This window comes from Ambystoma mexicanum, chromosome 5p (genome assembly GCF_040938575.1).
Source record: "Ambystoma mexicanum isolate Mex_15411 chromosome 5p, UKY_AmexF1_1, whole genome shotgun sequence".
NCBI classification, from domain to species: Eukaryota; Metazoa; Chordata; class Amphibia; order Caudata; family Ambystomatidae; genus Ambystoma; species Ambystoma mexicanum.
This window is the reverse complement of record NC_090930.1, coordinates 740899674-740920709: the sequence shown is the minus strand read 5'-3', so window position 1 is coordinate 740920709 and position 21036 is coordinate 740899674. Positions and strand designations below refer to the sequence as shown.

General features: G+C 40.9%; 15 non-coding genes across 15 annotated transcripts; 8 read left to right on the top strand and 7 right to left on the bottom strand.

The window, feature by feature from the left end:
- Positions 1 to 1283: 1283 nt before the first annotated feature.
- Positions 1284 to 1355, top strand: TRNAQ-CUG (transfer RNA glutamine (anticodon CUG)). The gene has a single exon. It is a non-coding gene; the product is annotated as a tRNA-Gln (tRNA).
- A 913-nt stretch (positions 1356 to 2268) lies between these two features.
- TRNAQ-UUG (transfer RNA glutamine (anticodon UUG)) lies at positions 2269 to 2340 on the bottom strand. The gene has a single exon. It is a non-coding gene; the product is annotated as a tRNA-Gln (tRNA).
- Positions 2341 to 2599: 259 nt separating this feature from the next.
- Positions 2600 to 2671, top strand: TRNAQ-CUG (transfer RNA glutamine (anticodon CUG)). The gene has a single exon. It is a non-coding gene; the product is annotated as a tRNA-Gln (tRNA).
- Positions 2672 to 3552: 881 nt separating this feature from the next.
- TRNAQ-UUG (transfer RNA glutamine (anticodon UUG)) lies at positions 3553 to 3624 on the bottom strand. The gene has a single exon. It is a non-coding gene; the product is annotated as a tRNA-Gln (tRNA).
- A 2378-nt stretch (positions 3625 to 6002) lies between these two features.
- Positions 6003 to 6074, top strand: TRNAQ-CUG (transfer RNA glutamine (anticodon CUG)). The gene has a single exon. It is a non-coding gene; the product is annotated as a tRNA-Gln (tRNA).
- Positions 6075 to 6987: 913 nt separating this feature from the next.
- Positions 6988 to 7059, bottom strand: TRNAQ-UUG (transfer RNA glutamine (anticodon UUG)). The gene has a single exon. It is a non-coding gene; the product is annotated as a tRNA-Gln (tRNA).
- A 259-nt stretch (positions 7060 to 7318) lies between these two features.
- Positions 7319 to 7390, top strand: TRNAQ-CUG (transfer RNA glutamine (anticodon CUG)). The gene has a single exon. It is a non-coding gene; the product is annotated as a tRNA-Gln (tRNA).
- Positions 7391 to 8271: 881 nt separating this feature from the next.
- TRNAQ-UUG (transfer RNA glutamine (anticodon UUG)) lies at positions 8272 to 8343 on the bottom strand. Its single transcript has one exon. It is a non-coding gene; the product is annotated as a tRNA-Gln (tRNA).
- Positions 8344 to 10723: 2380 nt separating this feature from the next.
- Positions 10724 to 10795, top strand: TRNAQ-CUG (transfer RNA glutamine (anticodon CUG)). Its single transcript has one exon. It is a non-coding gene; the product is annotated as a tRNA-Gln (tRNA).
- Positions 10796 to 11708: 913 nt separating this feature from the next.
- On the bottom strand, positions 11709 to 11780 carry TRNAQ-UUG (transfer RNA glutamine (anticodon UUG)). The gene has a single exon. It is a non-coding gene; the product is annotated as a tRNA-Gln (tRNA).
- A 259-nt stretch (positions 11781 to 12039) lies between these two features.
- Positions 12040 to 12111, top strand: TRNAQ-CUG (transfer RNA glutamine (anticodon CUG)). Its single transcript has one exon. It is a non-coding gene; the product is annotated as a tRNA-Gln (tRNA).
- An 881-nt stretch (positions 12112 to 12992) lies between these two features.
- Positions 12993 to 13064, bottom strand: TRNAQ-UUG (transfer RNA glutamine (anticodon UUG)). The gene has a single exon. It is a non-coding gene; the product is annotated as a tRNA-Gln (tRNA).
- Positions 13065 to 15443: 2379 nt separating this feature from the next.
- Positions 15444 to 15515, top strand: TRNAQ-CUG (transfer RNA glutamine (anticodon CUG)). Its single transcript has one exon. It is a non-coding gene; the product is annotated as a tRNA-Gln (tRNA).
- Positions 15516 to 16428: 913 nt separating this feature from the next.
- TRNAQ-UUG (transfer RNA glutamine (anticodon UUG)) lies at positions 16429 to 16500 on the bottom strand. The gene has a single exon. It is a non-coding gene; the product is annotated as a tRNA-Gln (tRNA).
- Positions 16501 to 16759: 259 nt separating this feature from the next.
- Positions 16760 to 16831, top strand: TRNAQ-CUG (transfer RNA glutamine (anticodon CUG)). Its single transcript has one exon. It is a non-coding gene; the product is annotated as a tRNA-Gln (tRNA).
- The last annotated feature ends 4205 nt before the right edge of the window (positions 16832 to 21036 follow it).

The window sequence follows — 21036 nt, the reverse complement described above, 5'->3', positions numbered from 1 at the left end:
GAGCCTGGTGTCACCCCAAAAGGTGTCATGCTTTTCACACCAAGAAACATCCACACATAGATCCCTGCGAACCTCAAAAACGTACAGGAAACCCTGTCCAGCGCTTTGCTCCCAGAGGAGATAAGGTTGAAAAACCACCCTATGTTAAAAGTGTCCATAATCCATGCCAGCTGCCCTGTCTATAGAACCTGGCCGTTCGTGGCCGTGGGCCTAGGGGCATGAGTGGAAGGGTTTAACCTGCCTGGGTTCTTGGGCATGGTTTCATCATGCCTCAGTTTACAATGGCACTCTGCCACTTTGTCAGGCTTTAAAGAAGCCTGACTCCTGCAGAGCAAAAGATCTGATTATTTCCTTACATGTTTTGTACGTAAGAATGTGGATGGTGCTCTGAGCCTCCTATGGTGGTTATTAAGCATGGTATACATACCATAGCATGTAACTGTGCCTACAAATGGAACATTTTGTTCATTTATTAGGGAGTTGTGAAAATGGCAAAATCAAATTGCCATTACTGACACAGACCAGCTGCCGCTGTCCGGACATTTCGTCGAAAGACATTTCGTCAAAAGACATTTGGTCGACGTAATTTGGTCGAAAGCCAAATGGTCGTTTTTTTTATTTATTTATATATATATATTTTTTAGGTTGTAGTTTAGGGAAAAAAAGGGGTTTTTAGAAAAAAGGGGGTTGGGGGGACCCCCCCAAACCCCCCCCCAAAAAAAATGTGAAAATAAAAAACAAAGCAATTCGACCATTTGGTTTTCGACCAAATGGTTTCGACCAATTGTCCTGTCGACAAATTTTTTTCGACGAAATGTCTGGCAACCCAGCTGCCGACTGTTGCTATTGACAGGAGTTCCAGGTGTATAAACTGAGGAGATCACCAGTTCAATTACCTGTGAACGCATTTTGAAGCTCATTCACAACCAGTTCATGCCCGTTCTCTCCATTTTGGCTTTCTGGCTGGCCGAGGGGCCCTTCAGTAATGTTCTTTGCTAACCATTACACCATGGGCCCCTTGCTGGTGCAACCTGACAGAGTTGTAACAGAAATGAGAATCGAGATCTCATGCATCATTTTAACAAACTCATATTCCTAGCCCACGGATATTATGCAAATGTGGAACTGTTTAGTTGGTTGTTGCGCAATAGCAAACTCTTTGCTTTACAGCTCATTTGGATAGGATTCTTCCTCTGGAGGCATAAGATAAAAGAATATTGCATACATTCTCTAAAAGGCTCTTTTTTTGCTGCAATGACGTTCATCATGTCACTAAGTATGTAGGTTCCATGGTGTAATGGTTAGCACTCTGGACTCTGAATCCAGCGATCCGAGTTCAAATCTCGGTGGGACCTTGGGAATTACTGTGTTTGTTTTCCTCTCAGTGTCTTGTTTTAATAGCAATGACGCTGCTGTGTCGCCCACTTTCATAGCATTATTCCCTGGGTGCATTTGAAAAAAGAAAGATTTTCCATGGATGACGCTCTTTAGCCACAATGAAACCCACCACTTTCTGTGGTGTGAAAGACCCATGGTGTAATGGTAGCACCCTGGAGGTTGAATCCAATAATTTGCATTCAAATCTCTGTAAGAGTTTACCATCAGTCGAACCTTTCCCTTATCGTTTATTGTGGATGTCTTCTTTGAAGAAAGGTATGATCCAACTAAAGTAAGTACATTCACGAATGGGCCCTTGGTCGGTACAAACAGTATTTATACACCTCAGGCCTTTTGTGAATTAAGAAAAGTGTGTTCTTTGTTCTATTTTTCATCTCAAACTGATACCTTAATTTTACAAACATGTAAAGGCTGTTAAGACGCTTGATTAATATCATTGATTCTGAATGTGGTCGCTTTTCATAGGATTAACCCTTTAACAATTTTGAAAGAGAATGGCGATACAATAGAGCTGCTTTTCCCAAAATGGTATTATTAATGTTGTTGCTGCATCTTCAAGTAAAAAGAGAATCCATTGGGTCACAGATTGAGCATGTTTCTTAACATTGAGTTAAGTTTGAAAATTTCAAATCTTTTATGTATGTTTCCGATGCAGATCTGCCCATCGACTCAGAATGACCTCACTGTTCATACATTTAAAAAAAATGCATAAAGGTTAAGGTACTAGGCACAAAAGTGGATTTTTATGAAAAGTTATGCCAGAGAGTGAGAGCGAAAATGAATACCCTACACCACTAACCTTATGAATATTACTATCTTTGGCCTATAATTTAAGACAACAAGGAGACAAAGTGTGTTAGAGCAAGAGAGAGGTTCCACCGAGACTTGAACTCGGATCGCTGGATTCAAAGTCCAAAGTGCTAACCATTACACCATGGAACCATTGTTGAGCAGAGCTTCATAAGGGCAATGAGAATATAGGGCACAGTCAAGATTTTTACTGACCTATAGTAACCGTTTACTGATATTATATCGAAGCAGCACTGTTGCTGTTGGATGCTGTGCAATCGCAAAGTATTGGCTTCATGTCTCATTTGGATCAAATTCTTCCTCTGGAGTCTAATGATATAGGAATATTACATATTTTCTCTGATGTGCTCTGTTTTTCCAGAATGAAGTGCATCATGCTACTGAATATGTGGGTTCCATGGTGTAATGGTTAGCACTCTGGACTCTGAATCCAGCGATCCGAGTTCAAGTCTCGGTGGGACCTTGGGGCTGCTTCTCTTTTAGAGTTGCCTTTCATTTGCAGATAGATATAACAGCAATAGCTTTGCTTTACAGCCCACTTTGATGGCAGTCTTCTTTGACCAAAGAATATTAATAGTTTCTGGGGATGACTCTCTTTTGCCACAAAGAAACTGCCCACTCTCATATCTCCAAAGCTCCAAGGTATAATGGCTATTAAACTGGCTTTTGATCTCAGCGATTTGCATTGAAAGCCCAGGAGGCCCCTAAAATCAGTTGAATTGTTTCCTGATAATTTAGAGTTTATTTCTTCTTTCGAGAAAGGTGTGATCCAAATAAAGTAAGTACATTTAAACAAGGGCACTTGATCAGTAAATGCACTACTTTCTAGAACTCATAACTCTTGTAAGTTATAAAAAGTTTGCTCTCCATACAGTTTGTCAACTCAAAGAATTACATTTTTTACACATTTAATAAGACCATCAAATTGCTTGAAACATAGGAATGATTGTGAAAGTGAATATGATTCACCAAAATAATTGTATAACATTTTTTAATGTTAATAAAATAGGGCTTTTTCCAATCTTTTCACATCAATGTTGTTTCTGCATGTTCCAGTGAGCAGAGAATCTACTGCCCATAGTGTGTACATTTTTCTTTTCATAGAGTTAAGGTTGGACATTATTCATCTGTGGAAAAGGTTTCTGAGAGATATCTGGGTGCCCACTCTGATTGACCTTAGGGATTGTACATTAACGATATGTAGTTGCATCACTGTATTGGTATCAGGCACCAAAGTGCATTTAAATGTAATGTCGTGCAGAGAGAGTCGACTGAACTTCTGAATATTAACTCTGTTGAATTGTAATTTGAGAAATTAGAAAATGGAGTGTAAGAGCAAGATAACGGTCCCACCAAGACTTGAACTCGGATCGTTGGATTCAAAGTCCAAAGTGCTAACCATTACACCATGGAACCCTTGCAAGATGCACCTGAGAGCGTTGAATCAGAAATGGCAATATAGAGCACATTTACAATTTTTACAGATTCATAGTCCCAATTGACTGATATCATACAAACACAGCGATGTTGTCGATTGACGTTGTGCTATAGCAATCTCTGTGCTTTATAGAGCATGTAGATCAAATTCTTCCTCTTGAGGCATATGATTAAGCAATATTAAATATTGTTTCTGACTGCCTCTGTTTTGGCATAATGAAGTTCAGCATTTGCGGAAGTATTTAGGTTCCATGGTCTAATGGTTAGTAGGCTGGACTCTGAATTTAGTAATCTGACATGTTATAGCTATATTTTGTTTTCCTTTGGGTGTATTGTCATTTTATGCACATAGATTTCCTAGCAGTGGCTGTGATGAATAGTTCAATTTGATAGCAGCTTCCTTTTGAGAATTTGAAAAAAAAAGAATTAAATAGTCTCTCTGGATGACTCTGCTTTGATTTCTATGTGCACATCCCTTTTGCGTTTCAGAGGGATTGACCAACATACACAACAGTGCTTGGAAGACCTCTTCCTCCCTCATGGCATGTAAAGCTAACCTCTCTCCTACCGTGTGTTTTTTTACTTTTTAACTTCCCCTTCCGAGTCATGATCATGTAACTGAATTTACATTTTTAGATTTTAACTGCAGTAGTTGCTTGTTTTTCATTTTTATTTTTTGTGTACGCATACATCCCTTTTTGTGGGGAGGGGGGAGTGATGTCTGTTTACTTATATTAGCTAATATAGGTCATTTTATGTCCGCTTACAATATGTGTCAGGATTTTTTATGTTGTTTCCAATCAATGTCTAATATCAAGTGGTTTGCAGCAGTCATACAAAGGCACGTAACACCCCCAAAACACCTACATAAATTAGAAATACTCCGGAAGAGTACTCAGTTTATGAAAAGGCGGTGAATCCCAAATAGAACTGTAAATGTAAGCTAGCAAGCAGACTGTGCACCCCTGTTTGGAACTATGACCTGTGTGTTGCCCTCTATTAACAGAACGATGTAACTGCAGCCCATGTCACATAAAATAGAAAGTAGAGATTATGCAAATTAACTCCCAGAAGAGCCTGGTGTCACCCCAAAAGGTGTCATGCTTTTCACACCAAGAAACATCCACACATAGATCCCTGCGAACCTCAAAAACGTACAGGAAACCCTGTCCAGCGCTTTGCTCCCAGAGGAGATAAGGTTGAAAAACCACCCTATGTTAAAAGTGTCCATAATCCATGCCAGCTGCCCTGTCTATAGAACCTGGCCGTTCGTGGCCGTGGGCCTAGGGGCATGAGTGGAAGGGTTTAACCTGCCTGGGGTCTTGGGCATGGTTTCATCATGCCTCAGTTTACAATGGCACTCTGCCACTTTGTCAGGCTTTAAAGAAGCCTGACTCCTGCAGAGCAAAAGATCTGATTATTTCCTTACATGTTTTGTACGTAAGAATGCGGATGGTGCTCTGAGCCTCCTATGGTGGTTATTAAGCATGGTATACATACCATAGCATGTAACTGTGCCTACAAATGGAACATTTTGTTCATTTATTAGGGAGTTGTGAAAATGGCAAAATCAAATTGCCATTACTGACACAGACCAGCTGCCGCTGTCCGGACATTTCGTCGAAAGACATTTCGTCAAAAGACATTTGGTCGACGTAATTTGGTCGAAAGCCAAATGGTCGTTTTTTTTATTTATTTATATATATATATTTTTTAGGTTGTAGTTTAGGGAAAAAAAGGGTTTTTTAGAAAAAAGGGGGTTGGGGGGACCCCCCCAAACCCCCCCCCCAAAAAAAATGTGAAAATAAAAAACAAAGCAATTCGACCATTTGGTTTTCGACCAAATGGTTTCGACCAATTGTCCTGTCGACAAATTTTTTTCGACGAAATGTCTGGCAACCCAGCTGCCGACTGTTGCTATTGACAGGAGTTCCAGGTGTATAAACTGAGGAGATCACCAGTTCAATTACCTGTGAACGCATTTTGAAGCTCATTCACAACCAGTTCATGCCCGTTCTCTCCATTTTGGCTTTCTGGCTGGCCGAGGGGCCCTTCAGTAATGTTCTTTGCTAACCATTACACCATGGGCCCCTTGCTGGTGCAACCTGACAGAGTTGTAACAGAAATGAGAATCGAGATCTCATGCATCATTTTAACAAACTCATATTCCTAGCCCACGGATATTATGCAAATGTGGAACTGTTTAGTTGGTTGTTGCGCAATAGCAAACTCTTTGCTTTACAGCTCATTTGGATAGGATTCTTCCTCTGGAGGCATAAGATAAAAGAATATTGCATACATTCTCTAAAAGGCTCTTTTTTTGCTGCAATGACGTTCATCATGTCACTAAGTATGTAGGTTCCATGGTGTAATGGTTAGCACTCTGGACTCTGAATCCAGCGATCCGAGTTCAAATCTCGGTGGGACCTTGGGAATTACTGTGTTTGTTTTCCTCTCAGTGTCTTGTTTTAATAGCAATGACGCTGCTGTGTCGCCCACTTTCATAGCATTATTCCCTGGGTGCATTTGAAAAAAGAAAGATTTTCCATGGATGACGCTCTTTAGCCACAATGAAACCCACCACTTTCTGTGGTGTGAAAGACCCATGGTGTAATGGTAGCACCCTGGAGGTTGAATCCAATAATTTGCATTCAAATCTCTGTAAGAGTTTACCATCAGTCGAACCTTTCCCTTATCGTTTATTGTGGATGTCTTCTTTGAAGAAAGGTATGATCCAACTAAAGTAAGTACATTCACGAATGGGCCCTTGGTCGGTACAAACAGTATTTTTACACCTCAGGCCTTTTGGGAATTAAGAAAAGTGTGTTCTTTGTTCTATTTTTCATCTCAAACTGATACCTTCATTTTACAAACATGTAAAGGCTGTTAAGACGCTTGATTAATATCATTGATTCTGAATGTGGTCGCTTTTCATAGGATTAACCCTTTAACAATTTTGAAAGAGAATGGCGATACAATAGAGCTGCTTTTCCCAAAATGGTATTATTAATGTTGTTGCTGCATCTTCAAGTAAAAAGAGAATCCATTGGGTCACAGATTGAGCATGTTTCTTAACATTGAGTTAAGTTTGAAAATTTCAAATCTTTTATGTATGTTTCCGATGCAGATCTGCCCATCGACTCAGAATGACCTCACTGTTCATACATTTAAAAAAAATGCATAAAGGTTAAGGTGCTAGGCACAAAAGTGGATTTTTATGAAAAGTTATGCCAGAGAGTGAGAGCGAAAATGAATACCCTACACCACTAACCTTATGAATATTACTATCTTTGGCCTATAATTTAAGACAACAAGGAGACAAAGTGTGTTAGAGCAAGAGAGAGGTTCCACCGAGACTTGAACTCGGATCGCTGGATTCAAAGTCCAAAGTGCCAACCATTACACCATGGAACCCTTGTTGAGCAGAGCTTCATAAGGGCAATGAGAATATAGGGCACAGTCAAGATTTTTACTGACCTATAGTAACCGTTTACTGATATTATATCGAAGCAGCACTGTTGCTGTTGGATGCTGTGCAATCACAAAGTATTGGCTTCATGTCTCATTTGGATCAAATTCTTCCTCTGGAGTCTAATGATATAGGAATATTACATATTTTCTCTGATGTGCTCTGTTTTTCCAGAATGAAGTGCATCATGCTACTGAATATGTGGGTTCCATGGTGTAATGGTTAGCACTCTGGACTCTGAATCCAGCGATCCGAGTTCAAGTCTCGGTGGGACTTTGGGGCTGCTTCTCTTTTAGAGTTGCCTTTCATTTGCAGATAGATATAACAGCAATAGCTTTGCTTTACAGCCCACTTTGATGGCAGTCTTCTTTGACCAAAGAATATTAATAGTTTCTGGGGATGACTCTCTTTTGCCACAAAGAAACTGCCCACTCTCATATCTCCAAAGCTCCAAGGTATAATGGCTATTAAACTGGCTTTTGATCTCAGCGATTTGCATTGAAAGCCCAGGAGGCCCCTAAAATCAGTTGAATTGTTTCCTGATAATTTAGAGTTTATTTCTTCTTTCGAGAAAGGTGTGATCCAAATAAAGTAAGTACATTTAAACAAGGGCACTTGATCAGTAAATGCACTACTTTCTAGAACTCATAACTCTTGTAAGTTATAAAAAGTTTGCTCTCCATACAGTTTGTCAACTCAAAGAATTACATTTTTTACACATTTAATAAGACCATCAAATTGCTTGAAACATAGGAATGATTGTGAAAGTGAATATGATTCACCAAAATAATTGTATAACATTTTTTAATGTTAATAAAATAGGGCTTTTTCCAATCTTTTCACATCAATGTTGTTTCTGCATGTTCCAGTGAGCAGAGAATCTACTGCACATAGTGTGTACATTTTTCTTTTCATAGAGTTAAGGTTGGACATTATTCATCTGTGGAAAAGGTTTCTGAGAGATATCTGGGTGCCCACTCTGATTGACCTTAGGGATTGTACATTAACGATATGTAGTTGCATCACTGTATTGGTATCAGGCACCAAAGTGCATTTAAATGTAATGTCGTGCAGAGAGAGTCGACTGAACTTCTGAATATTAACTCTGTTGAATTGTAATTTGAGAAATTAGAAAATGGAGTGTAAGAGCAAGATAACGGTCCCACCGAGACTTGAACTCGGATCGTTGGATTCAAAGTCCAAAGTGCTAACCATTACACCATGGAACCCTTGCAAGATGCACCTGAGAGCGTTGAATCAGAAATGGTAATATAGAGCACATTTACAATTTTTACAGATTCATAGTCCCAATTGACTGATATCATACAAACACAGCGATGTTGTCGATTGACGTTGTGCTATAGCAATCTCTGTGCTTTATAGAGCATGTAGATCAAATTCTTCCTCTTGAGGCATATGATTAAGCAATATTAAATATTGTTTCTGACTGCCTCTGTTTTGGCATAATGAAGTTCAGCATTTGCGGAAGTATTTAGGTTCCATGGTCTAATGGTTAGTAGGCTGGACTCTGAATTTAGTAATCTGACATGTTATAGCTATATTTTGTTTTCCTTTGGGTGTATTGTCATTTTATGCACATAGATTTCCTAGCAGTGGCTGTGATGAATAGTTCAATTTGATAGCAGCTTCCTTTTGAGAATTTGAAAAAAAAAAGAATTAAATAGTCTCTCTGGATGACTCTGCTTTGATTTCTATGTGCACATCCCTTTTGCGTTTCAGAGGGATTGACCAACATACACAACAGTGCTTGGAAGACCTCTTCCTCCCTCATGGCATGTGAAGCTAACCTCTCTCCTACCGTGTGTTTTTTTACTTTTTAACTTCCCCTTCCGAGTCATGATCATGTAACTGAATTTACATTTTTAGATTTTAACTGCAGTAGTTGCTTGTTTTTCATTTTTATTTTTTGTGTACGCATACATCCCTTTTTGTGGGGAGGGGGGAGTGATGTCTGTTTACTTATATTAGCTAATATAGGTAATTTTATGTCCGCTTACAATATGTGTCAGGATTTTTTATGTCGTTTCCAATCAATGTCTAATATCAAGTGGTTTGCAGCAGTCATACAAAGGCACGTAACACCCCCAAAACACCTAAATAAGTTAGAAATACTCCGGAAGAGTACTCAGTTTATGAAAAGGCGGTGAATCCCAAATAGAACTGTAAATGTAAGCTAGCAAGCAGACTGTGCACCCCTGTTTGGAACTATGACCTGTGTGTTGCCCTCTATTAACAGAACAATGTAACTGCAGCCCATGTCACATAAAATAGAAAGTAGAGATTATGCAAATTAACTCCCAGAAGAGCCTGGTGTCACCCCAAAAGGTGTCATGCTTTTCACACCAAGAAACATCCACACATAGATCCCTGCGAACCTCAAAAACGTACAGGAAACCCTGTCCAGCGCTTTGCTCCCAGAGGAGATAAGGTTGAAAAACCACCCTATGTTAAAAGTGTCCATAATCCATGCCAGCTGCCCTGTCTATAGAACCTGGCTGTTCGTGGCCGTTCGGGGCCTAGGGGCATGAGTGGAAGGGTTTAACCTGCCTGGGTTCTTGGGCATGGTTTCATCATGCCTCAGTTTACAATGGCACTCTGCCACTTTGTCAGGCTTTAAAGAAGCCTGTCTCCTGCAGAGCAAAAGATCTGATTATTTCCTTACATGTTTTGTACGTAAGAATGCGGATGGTGCTCTGAGCCTCCTATGGTGGTTATTAAGCATGGTATACATACCATAGCATGTAACTGTGCCTACAAATGGAACATTTTGTTCATTTATTAGGGAGTTGTGAAAATGGCAAAATCAAATTGCCATTACTGACACAGACCAGCTGCCGCTGTCCGGACATTTCGTCGAAAGACATTTCGTCGAAAGACATTTGGTCGACGTAATTTGGTCGAAAGCCAAATGGTCGTTTTTTTTATTTATTTATATATATATTTTTTAGGTTGTAGTTTAGGGAAAAAAAGGGGTTTTTAGAAAAAAAGGGGGTTGGGGGGACCCCCCCAAACCCCCCCCAAAAAAAAATGTGAAAATAAAAAACAAAGCAATTCGACCATTTGGTTTTCAACCAAATGGTTTCGACCAATTGTCCTGTCGACAAATTTTTTTCGACGAAATGTCTGGCAACCCAGCTGCCGACTGTTGCTATTGACAGGAGTTCCAGGTGTATAAACTGAGGAGATCACCAGTTCAATTACCTGTGAACGCATTTTGAAGCTCATTCACAACCAGTTCATGCCCGTTCTCTCCATTTTGGCTTTCTGGCTGGCCGAGGGGCCCTTCAGTAATGTTCTTTGCTAACCATTACACCATGGGCCCCTTGCTGGTGCAACCTGACAGAGTTGTAACAGAAATGAGAATCGAGATCTCATGCATCATTTTAACAAACTCATATTCCTAGCCCACGGATATTATGCAAATGTGGAACTGTTTAGTTGGTTGTTGCGCAATAGCAAACTCTTTGCTTTACAGCTCATTTGGATAGGATTCTTCCTCTGGAGGCATAAGATAAAAGAATATTGCATACATTCTCTAAAAGGCTCTTTTTTTGCTGCAATGACGTTCATCATGTCACTAAGTATGTAGGTTCCATGGTGTAATGGTTAGCACTCTGGACTCTGAATCCAGCGATCCGAGTTCAAATCTCGGTGGGACCTTGGGAATTACTGTGTTTGTTTTCCTCTCAGTGTCTTGTTTTAATAGCAATGACGCTGCTGTGTCGCCCACTTTCATAGCATTATTCCCTGGGTGCATTTGAAAAAAGAAAGATTTTCCATGGATGACGCTCTTTAGCCACAATGAAACCCACCACTTTCTGTGGTGTGAAAGACCCATGGTGTAATGGTAGCACCCTGGAGGTTGAATCCAATAATTTGCATTCAAATCTCTGTAAGAGTTTACCATCAGTCGAACCTTTCCCTTATCGTTTATTGTGGATGTCTTCTTTGAAGAAAGGTATGATCCAACTAAAGTAAGTACATTCACGAATGGGCCCTTGGTCGGTACAAACAGTATTTATACACCTCAGGCCTTTTGTGAATTAAGAAAAGTGTGTTCTTTGTTCTATTTTTCATCTCAAACTGATACCTTAATTTTACAAACATGTAAAGGCTGTTAAGACGCTTGATTAATATCATTGATTCTGAATGTGGTCGCTTTTCATAGGATTAACCCTTTAACAATTTTGAAAGAGAATGGCGATACAATAGAGCTGCTTTTCCCAAAATGGTATTATTAATGTTGTTGCTGCATCTTCAAGTAAAAAGAGAATCCATTGGGTCACAGATTGAGCATGTTTCTTAACATTGAGTTAAGTTTGAAAATTTCAAATCTTTTATGTATGTTTCCGATGCAGATCTGCCCATCGACTCAGAATGACCTCACTGTTCATACATTTAAAAAAAATGCATAAAGGTTAAGGTACTAGGCACAAAAGTGGATTTTTATGAAAAGTTATGCCAGAGAGTGAGAGCGAAAATGAATACCCTACACCACTAACCTTATGAATATTACTATCTTTGGCCTATAATTTAAGACAACAAGGAGACAAAGTGTGTTAGAGCAAGAGAGAGGTTCCACCGAGACTTGAACTCGGATCGCTGGATTCAAAGTCCAAAGTGCTAACCATTACACCATGGAACCATTGTTGAGCAGAGCTTCATAAGGGCAATGAGAATATAGGGCACAGTCAAGATTTTTACTGACCTATAGTAACCGTTTACTGATATTATATCGAAGCAGCACTGTTGCTGTTGGATGCTGTGCAATCGCAAAGTATTGGCTTCATGTCTCATTTGGATCAAATTCTTCCTCTGGAGTCTAATGATATAGGAATATTACATATTTTCTCTGATGTGCTCTGTTTTTCCAGAATGAAGTGCATCATGCTACTGAATATGTGGGTTCCATGGTGTAATGGTTAGCACTCTGGACTCTGAATCCAGCGATCCGAGTTCAAGTCTCGGTGGGACCTTGGGGCTGCTTCTCTTTTAGAGTTGCCTTTCATTTGCAGATAGATATAACAGCAATAGCTTTGCTTTACAGCCCACTTTGATGGCAGTCTTCTTTGACCAAAGAATATTAATAGTTTCTGGGGATGACTCTCTTTTGCCACAAAGAAACTGCCCACTCTCATATCTCCAAAGCTCCAAGGTATAATGGCTATTAAACTGGCTTTTGATCTCAGCGATTTGCATTGAAAGCCCAGGAGGCCCCTAAAATCAGTTGAATTGTTTCCTGATAATTTAGAGTTTATTTCTTCTTTCGAGAAAGGTGTGATCCAAATAAAGTAAGTACATTTAAACAAGGGCACTTGATCAGTAAATGCACTACTTTCTAGAACTCATAACTCTTGTAAGTTATAAAAAGTTTGCTCTCCATACAGTTTGTCAACTCAAAGAATTACATTTTTTACACATTTAATAAGACCATCAAATTGCTTGAAACATAGGAATGATTGTGAAAGTGAATATGATTCACCAAAATAATTGTATAACATTTTTTAATGTTAATAAAATAGGGCTTTTTCCAATCTTTTCACATCAATGTTGTTTCTGCATGTTCCAGTGAGCAGAGAATCTACTGCACATAGTGTGTACATTTTTCTTTTCATAGAGTTAAGGTTGGACATTATTCATCTGTGGAAAAGGTTTCTGAGAGATATCTGGGTGCCCACTCTGATTGACCTTAGGGATTGTACATTAACGATATGTAGTTGCATCACTGTATTGGTATCAGGCACCAAAGTGCATTTAAATGTAATGTCGTGCAGAGAGAGTCGACTGAACTTCTGAATATTAACTCTGTTGAATTGTAATTTGAGAAATTAGAAAATGGAGTGTAAGAGCAAGATAACGGTCCCACCAAGACTTGAACTCGGATCGTTGGATTCAAAGTCCAAAGTGCTAACCATTACACCATGGAACCCTTGCAAGATGCACCTGAGAGCGTTGAATCAGAAATGGCAATATAGAGCACATTTACAATTTTTACAGATTCATAGTCCCAATTGACTGATATCATACAAACACAGCGATGTTGTCGATTGACGTTGTGCTATAGCAATCTCTGTGCTTTATAGAGCATGTAGATCAAATTCTTCCTCTTGAGGCATATGATTAAGCAATATTAAATATTGTTTCTGACTGCCTCTGTTTTGGCATAATGAAGTTCAGCATTTGCGGAAGTATTTAGGTTCCATGGTCTAATGGTTAGTAGGCTGGACTCTGAATTTAGTAATCTGACATGTTATAGCTATATTTTGTTTTCCTTTGGGTGTATTGTCATTTTATGCACATAGATTTCCTAGCAGTGGCTGTGATGAATAGTTCAATTTGATAGCAGCTTCCTTTTGAGAATTTGAAAAAAAAAGAATTAAATAGTCTCTCTGGATGACTCTGCTTTGATTTCTATGTGCACATCCCTTTTGCGTTTCAGAGGGATTGACCAACATACACAACAGTGCTTGGAAGACCTCTTCCTCCCTCATGGCATGTAAAGCTAACCTCTCTCCTACCGTGTGTTTTTTTACTTTTTAACTTCCCCTTCCGAGTCATGATCATGTAACTGAATTTACATTTTTAGATTTTAACTGCAGTAGTTGCTTGTTTTTCATTTTTATTTTTTGTGTACGCATACATCCCTTTTTGTGGGGAGGGGGGAGTGATGTCTGTTTACTTATATTAGCTAATATAGGTCATTTTATGTCCGCTTACAATATGTGTCAGGATTTTTTATGTTGTTTCCAATCAATGTCTAATATCAAGTGGTTTGCAGCAGTCATACAAAGGCACGTAACACCCCCAAAACACCTACATAAATTAGAAATACTCCGGAAGAGTACTCAGTTTATGAAAAGGCGGTGAATCCCAAATAGAACTGTAAATGTAAGCTAGCAAGCAGACTGTGCACCCCTGTTTGGAACTATGACCTGTGTGTTGCCCTCTATTAACAGAACGATGTAACTGCAGCCCATGTCACATAAAATAGAAAGTAGAGATTATGCAAATTAACTCCCAGAAGAGCCTGGTGTCACCCCAAAAGGTGTCATGCTTTTCACACCAAGAAACATCCACACATAGATCCCTGCGAACCTCAAAAACGTACAGGAAACCCTGTCCAGCGCTTTGCTCCCAGAGGAGATAAGGTTGAAAAACCACCCTATGTTAAAAGTGTCCATAATCCATGCCAGCTGCCCTGTCTATAGAACCTGGCCGTTCGTGGCCGTGGGCCTAGGGGCATGAGTGGAAGGGTTTAACCTGCCTGGGGTCTTGGGCATGGTTTCATCATGCCTCAGTTTACAATGGCACTCTGCCACTTTGTCAGGCTTTAAAGAAGCCTGACTCCTGCAGAGCAAAAGATCTGATTATTTCCTTACATGTTTTGTACGTAAGAATGCGGATGGTGCTCTGAGCCTCCTATGGTGGTTATTAAGCATGGTATACATACCATAGCATGTAACTGTGCCTACAAATGGAACATTTTGTTCATTTATTAGGGAGTTGTGAAAATGGCAAAATCAAATTGCCATTACTGACACAGACCAGCTGCCGCTGTCCGGACATTTCGTCGAAAGACATTTCGTCAAAAGACATTTGGTCGACGTAATTTGGTCGAAAGCCAAATGGTCGTTTTTTTTATTTATTTATATATATATATTTTTTAGGTTGTAGTTTAGGGAAAAAAAGGGGTTTTTAGAAAAAAGGGGGTTGGGGGGACCCCCCCAAACCCCCCCCCCCAAAAAAAATGTGAAAATAAAAAACAAAGCAATTCGACCATTTGGTTTTCGACCAAATGGTTTCGACCAATTGTCCTGTCGACAAATTTTTTTCGACGAAATGTCTGGCAACCCAGCTGCCGACTGTTGCTATTGACAGGAGTTCCAGGTGTATAAACTGAGGAGATCACCAGTTCAATTACCTGTGAACGCATTTTGAAGCTCATTCACAACCAGTTCATGCCCGTTCTCTCCATTTTGGCTTTCTGGCTGGCCGAGGGGCCCTTCAGTAATGTTCTTTGCTAACCATTACACCATGGGCCCCTTGCTGGTGCAACCTGACAGAGTTGTAACAGAAATGAGAATCGAGATCTCATGCATCATTTTAACAAACTCATATTCCTAGCCCACGGATATTATGCAAATGTGGAACTGTTTAGTTGGTTGTTGCGCAATAGCAAACTCTTTGCTTTACAGCTCATTTGGATAGGATTCTTCCTCTGGAGGCATAAGATAAAAGAATATTGCATACATTCTCTAAAAGGCTCTTTTTTTGCTGCAATGACGTTCATCATGTCACTAAGTATGTAGGTTCCATAGTGTAATGGTTAGCACTCTGGACTCTGAATCCAGCGATCCGAGTTCAAATCTCGGTGGGACCTTGGGAATTACTGTGTTTGTTTTCCTCTCAGTGTCTTGTTTTAATAGCAATGACGCTGCTGTGTCGCCCACTTTCATAGCATTATTCCCTGGGTGCATTTGAAAAAAGAAAGATTTTCCATGGATGACGCTCTTTAGCCACAATGAAACCCACCACTTTCTGTGGTGTGAAAGACCCATGGTGTAATGGTAGCACCCTGGAGGTTGAATCCAATAATTTGCATTCAAATCTCTGTAAGAGTTTACCATCAATCGAACCTTTCCCTTATCGTTTATTGTGGATGTCTTCTTTGAAGAAAGGTATGATCCAACTAAAGTAAGTACATTCACGAATGGGCCCTTGGTCGGTACAAACAGTATTTTTACACCTCAGGCCTTTTGTGAATTAAGAAAAGTGTGTTCTTTGTTCTATTTTTCATCTCAAACTGATACCTTCATTTTACAAACATGTAAAGGCTGTTAAGACGCTTGATTAATATCATTGATTCTGAATGTGGTCGCTTTTCATAGGATTAACCCTTTAACAATTTTGAAAGAGAATGGCGATACAATAGAGCTGCTTTTCCCAAAATGGTATTATTAATGTTGTTGCTGCATCTTCAAGTAAAAAGAGAATCCATTGGGTCACAGATTGAGCATGTTTCTTAACATTGAGTTAAGTTTGAAAATTTCAAATCTTTTATGTATGTTTCCGATGCAGATCTGCCCATCGACTCAGAATGACCTCACTGTTCATACATTTAAAAAAAATGCATAAAGGTTAAGGTGCTAGGCACAAAAGTGGATTTTTATGAAAAGTTATGCCAGAGAGTGAGAGCGAAAATGAATACCCTACACCACTAACCTTATGAATATTACTATCTTTGGCCTATAATTTAAGACAACAAGGAGACAAAGTGTGTTAGAGCAAGAGAGAGGTTCCACCGAGACTTGAACTCGGATCGCTGGATTCAAAGTCCAAAGTGCTAACCATTACACCATGGAACCCTTGTTGAGCAGAGCTTCATAAGGGCAATGAGAATATAGGGCACAGTCAAGATTTTTACTGACCTATAGTAACCGTTTACTGATATTATATCGAAGCAGCACTGTTGCTGTTGGATGCTGTGCAATCACAAAGTATTGGCTTCATGTCTCATTTGGATCAAATTCTTCCTCTGGAGTCTAATGATATAGGAATATTACATATTTTCTCTGATGTGCTCTGTTTTTCCAGAATGAAGTGCATCATGCTACTGAATATGTGGGTTCCATGGTGTAATGGTTAGCACTCTGGACTCTGAATCCAGCGATCCGAGTTCAAGTCTCGGTGGGACTTTGGGGCTGCTTCTCTTTTAGAGTTGCCTTTCATTTGCAGATAGATATGTCGGGGGGGGATTCTGCCGGGGTCGGCCGGGCCGTCCGCAGACCTCCGGGCAGGGAGGCCCCAACTCCTCCCGTGTATATCTCGGATCGAGACAGAGTATGAGGCACACACAAGGAGCAAGGCAACTTCTGTCGTTTATTATGCAAACGGCAGGGATGGGTCAAGGAGCGTACGCGTTCGTCCTGACACACACACAATAGTGGGGCTCGCAGGCCCTTTTTACTACATTATGACGCGCTACTTGCGTCATTCCAAAAAGTTACCAAAAGAACCTATCGCCACTCTTGATTGGTTGCTCGAGTGGTGGGGTTAGTATAGTACGCATATAGAGAATGATATTAGTGGTTAAGATGTAGTCAGGTGGTATATCTGGGTTGTCCCTACAATTAGATACATAAGAATTGTTACATGAAGACCCCTGAGGATTGGCTAACGTTACTGACGTCTGAGATAAGAACCTCATGTTCTGATTGGTGCATCCGTGAGCTCCCCAGCCTGGGACCACCGTTGTTCCCAGCACACGGTGCACCTGTGGTTGCAACAGTGTTTCAATATGGGTACGTGCAGGCAATGTGAGGATTTATTCATAGGTGGGAGACTGACCGTTCCCACTGTAGCAGGTGTCCATTGAGCCTTTCAAGTGTGTCGGCCTGCGTCTCGTAGCGAGGTACCCAGACGCCTTTTCTCTCCTGGGTTTTGGCATCTCGTCAGGTTCGGCTTGGTCACGTGGGGAGGGACCGTGTTTGAGGCATAATTCTGCACAATTAATATTGTTTTTCCACTGTATGTCTGGTTTAATTTGCAGATATGATTTTAACATTGGTACGTGGAGTGCGAGGTTGCAACATCGTGCCTTTGAAGATTTGTTTCTTGACTGTGGGTTTGCAACATTACGACCTTGGCTGGTTGCTCCACTGGGTTCTTTCTGCAGGCTCAGCAACCTGACTTTTGCTTTGTTAATGTCCACGGGAACTCTTGCTTGAGGCCTACTTGGGCCTGGTGCACGAGTAATCCATTTAGTGCATGGATGCTTTAGGTTATAGTGGCATACAGTTTCATGGCCAGTATCGTGTTTCCATTATATCTCTCATGATGGTAACGGGTTTCAAGAGAAGCGTGAGCAAGCGTTATAAATGAGCTCATGGTGCGTCTTGCGTTTCTGCATTCTGAAAGCCTATGTAAAAATAATAAAGATGCACGTCCGTGAATAAGCCTGTCGCCTACGTCAGAGCACTGAGTATGTTCTTCGTGTAGATTGGTGTGGAAATGTTCAGCGTGTATAATAGTTCAGCGGTGCTTCCCGTTATCTAGGTCGTCATGGCATCTCTAACGATGTGTAGATTTCAGTCTAGTTGGTCCGTGCCGCAGGTGTCGGCATGGCCAGTGCGGGCTGTTGGGCAGGCAGATGGACACATCCGTATGTTTCTGTACCAGGGTATTTGGTCATCTGGTAAATGGGCAAACTCTTCTCGTGGCGGGTGTCTGGGCCGCGACCCTCTAGGCCAAGCGCGAGAGGTGAAGGACGGGAGTCTGGTTTTCCATTCTCCCACTTCAGTCCCCCCTCTGGTCGACTTGTCGACCACAAACATATCCTTCTCGTTATCTCCTCTTACTCTCCATATCTTGGTTATCCCTCCGAGATGTCCATAATGGTTTACGTGATCTTCAAATGACCAATACATGTATTCGCATGTTCCTCCAGGAGTACAGTACACCCATCTTCCTATGTAGCTCCTAGGGTTCCTTGGGTTCTCGATCTTCACTGATGGTGGGTCTAGATGATTGGCGATGATTTGGGTGCGCAACTTCTCCCTTTCGTGTATTATCACACCTGTGTGCTGGCCGTCATCCGCTGGCATCAAGGGGTGCATTCCCACCATTTCCAGCAACTCATCAGTTGAGCGCGCCTTCCGGGCTTTCCAAAATCTAATTATTATCAGTGCAGCTCCAGCCAAAATAGCACATCCCACTATTATTTTCAGTCCATCTGACAGCCAAGATGGCATCCATGACCATAATAGTGAAAACCAGCTTTTATCCTTGTTTACGCCGTTACTTTCGTCCATCACTTTGGAGTGCATCTGGGCCAATTGTGAAACTGCTTCTGTTAGTGTACCATTGTCGGCATCGTTGGCAGGTATGAACGTGCAGCATGATTGTCCTATCTTTGCACAAACTCCTCCTTCCATTGCTGTGAGAAGGTCCAATACATATCTGTTCTGTAGTGCTACCATCCTTACAGCTCGCAGCTCCTCTTTAATTGCGTTAAACCCATTTACTGTCGAATTTATGGTCATCATTAGTTCCCATCTGGTTATTTGCAGCCATTTTGCGTTTGCGTATGCCTGCAGTCCCGGATGTATTATTGAGGAGAAGAACATTGCTGCTCTGCTGAATAGTCTGTGTTCTGGCGGTATTGATGTTAGTTCCGTTTCCGACCTTCCCCACAGATAATTTCCTGTTAATGGCTCTCCTTGTCTTTTTCTCCTGTTTAGGACAGTATCATTGCTGTTTGTCCTGTTTTCTTGCTCCTTCTGGAGTGGTGCAGATCTCTTTCTTCTCCTGTCTCCTTCATCCATTTTCGGAAATTTCGCCACATCGACATGCTTCTTAGGTACCACTAGTGATGGTACATTGACGTGTACCATTGTGCACACACCACTCCACAGGGGAGGCAGTGTATGATATGCCTTTTCTCCGCAGGCCCAATAATGGTCCATTATTACTGCTGTTCCCGCTCCCCCCTCAGGTAACTCCATCACACTTGCACAATTGGTGTTATATCCCACGTCCACCTCTCCTTTATGCTGGTAACATACTTTGGGCGCAGTCAATGGTAATATAGTTATCGGGTCTTCATCTTCTTCTACCCACGTGAGCATTGGTACATACTTGATCCATGTCGTCCAACATCGATGATTGTGTGTCTCGATGGTTGAGATAGTTTCTTTTGTTACCATGTTGCTGCCAACCACTCCTATCTCCCAGCTGGTACCCAGGAACACCTTTCCTGTTATCGTCAGTAATGGCCTCTCCCAGCATCCTTGTTTACCCGGAACTTCCGTGGCGTACCAATCACATGGTAGATACTGCAGTGTTACCTTCTTTGTTTCTCCTTTTTCAGGGCCACTTGTTATGTATCTGAATGCTTCAGCATGTAAACTGGTCTTGTGATAACTCAGATAGGTCTTGAGGAAGTTGTTTTCATATGGGTATGAGTCTCGTGTTTTCCATGTCATGTGCACTACTGTTCCTTGGAATCTTCCTTTCGTTTGGAACAGGGCCAAATATATTATGCACTGTGCTGTTTTTTCATCTATTTCTGTGGCAACAAATGTTCGTGAAGCGCTCATGGCGTATGGTATTAATGAGCAAACGTAACAGCTATCCTCAGTTGTCTGCTTACCAATGCGGGTCATGTGCTGGTACCATATGTTGTTTGTGACGTGTGCTGAATCTTGTACATAATTATCAATACCTTTATTGTCTGAGTATGTGCTGCGTTTAACTTTATTTCGCTTTTGTTCATTGTTACTGTTACCACCTGACGTAACACCTGTTGCAGCAGGGAGGTGGGGTACATTAGGTTTGGGTGCAGCAAAAAACTCATAGCATAGCTGTACTGCCATACAGAGGCAGCCAAAACTCCGGTGATCATAAAAATCCCTATTATTTTTATTACATATGCTAACCTCACCGACATTTTTGCTCTTACCTTGCTGCAGTCCTGGCAGCGTATTCTTGCGACGTTAAAGTTGCCCGCCTAAAAATTCTCAAAAAGTGCTTGTTATTAAATGTTAGTTTTGTTTCATTAAGCTCTCCCTATCAAATAGTCATTCAGTGCCCAGGTGAAGAGTTGCTCCCATGCTACTCTAAGTGATCGGTCTCTCAAGACCGGCAAGTATGGGCGGAGGTGGGGCATGTAATTTTCTATGGCCAGGAGGAAGGCCGTGTAGTATACACGTACCCTTTTCTTTTTTAAGTATGTTGGCCTTTTTATTTCGTATACAAATTGGTGTGACAATTCTTCTGGGTAACTATCGTCTGGCAGCACCATCTACGCCTGCACACTGAATTTGTTAGATAACTTTTCTTAACAATACAATATTACGCAGCTCCTGTATGTGCGAGAGAAAAAGAGAACATTCACGTGTTTA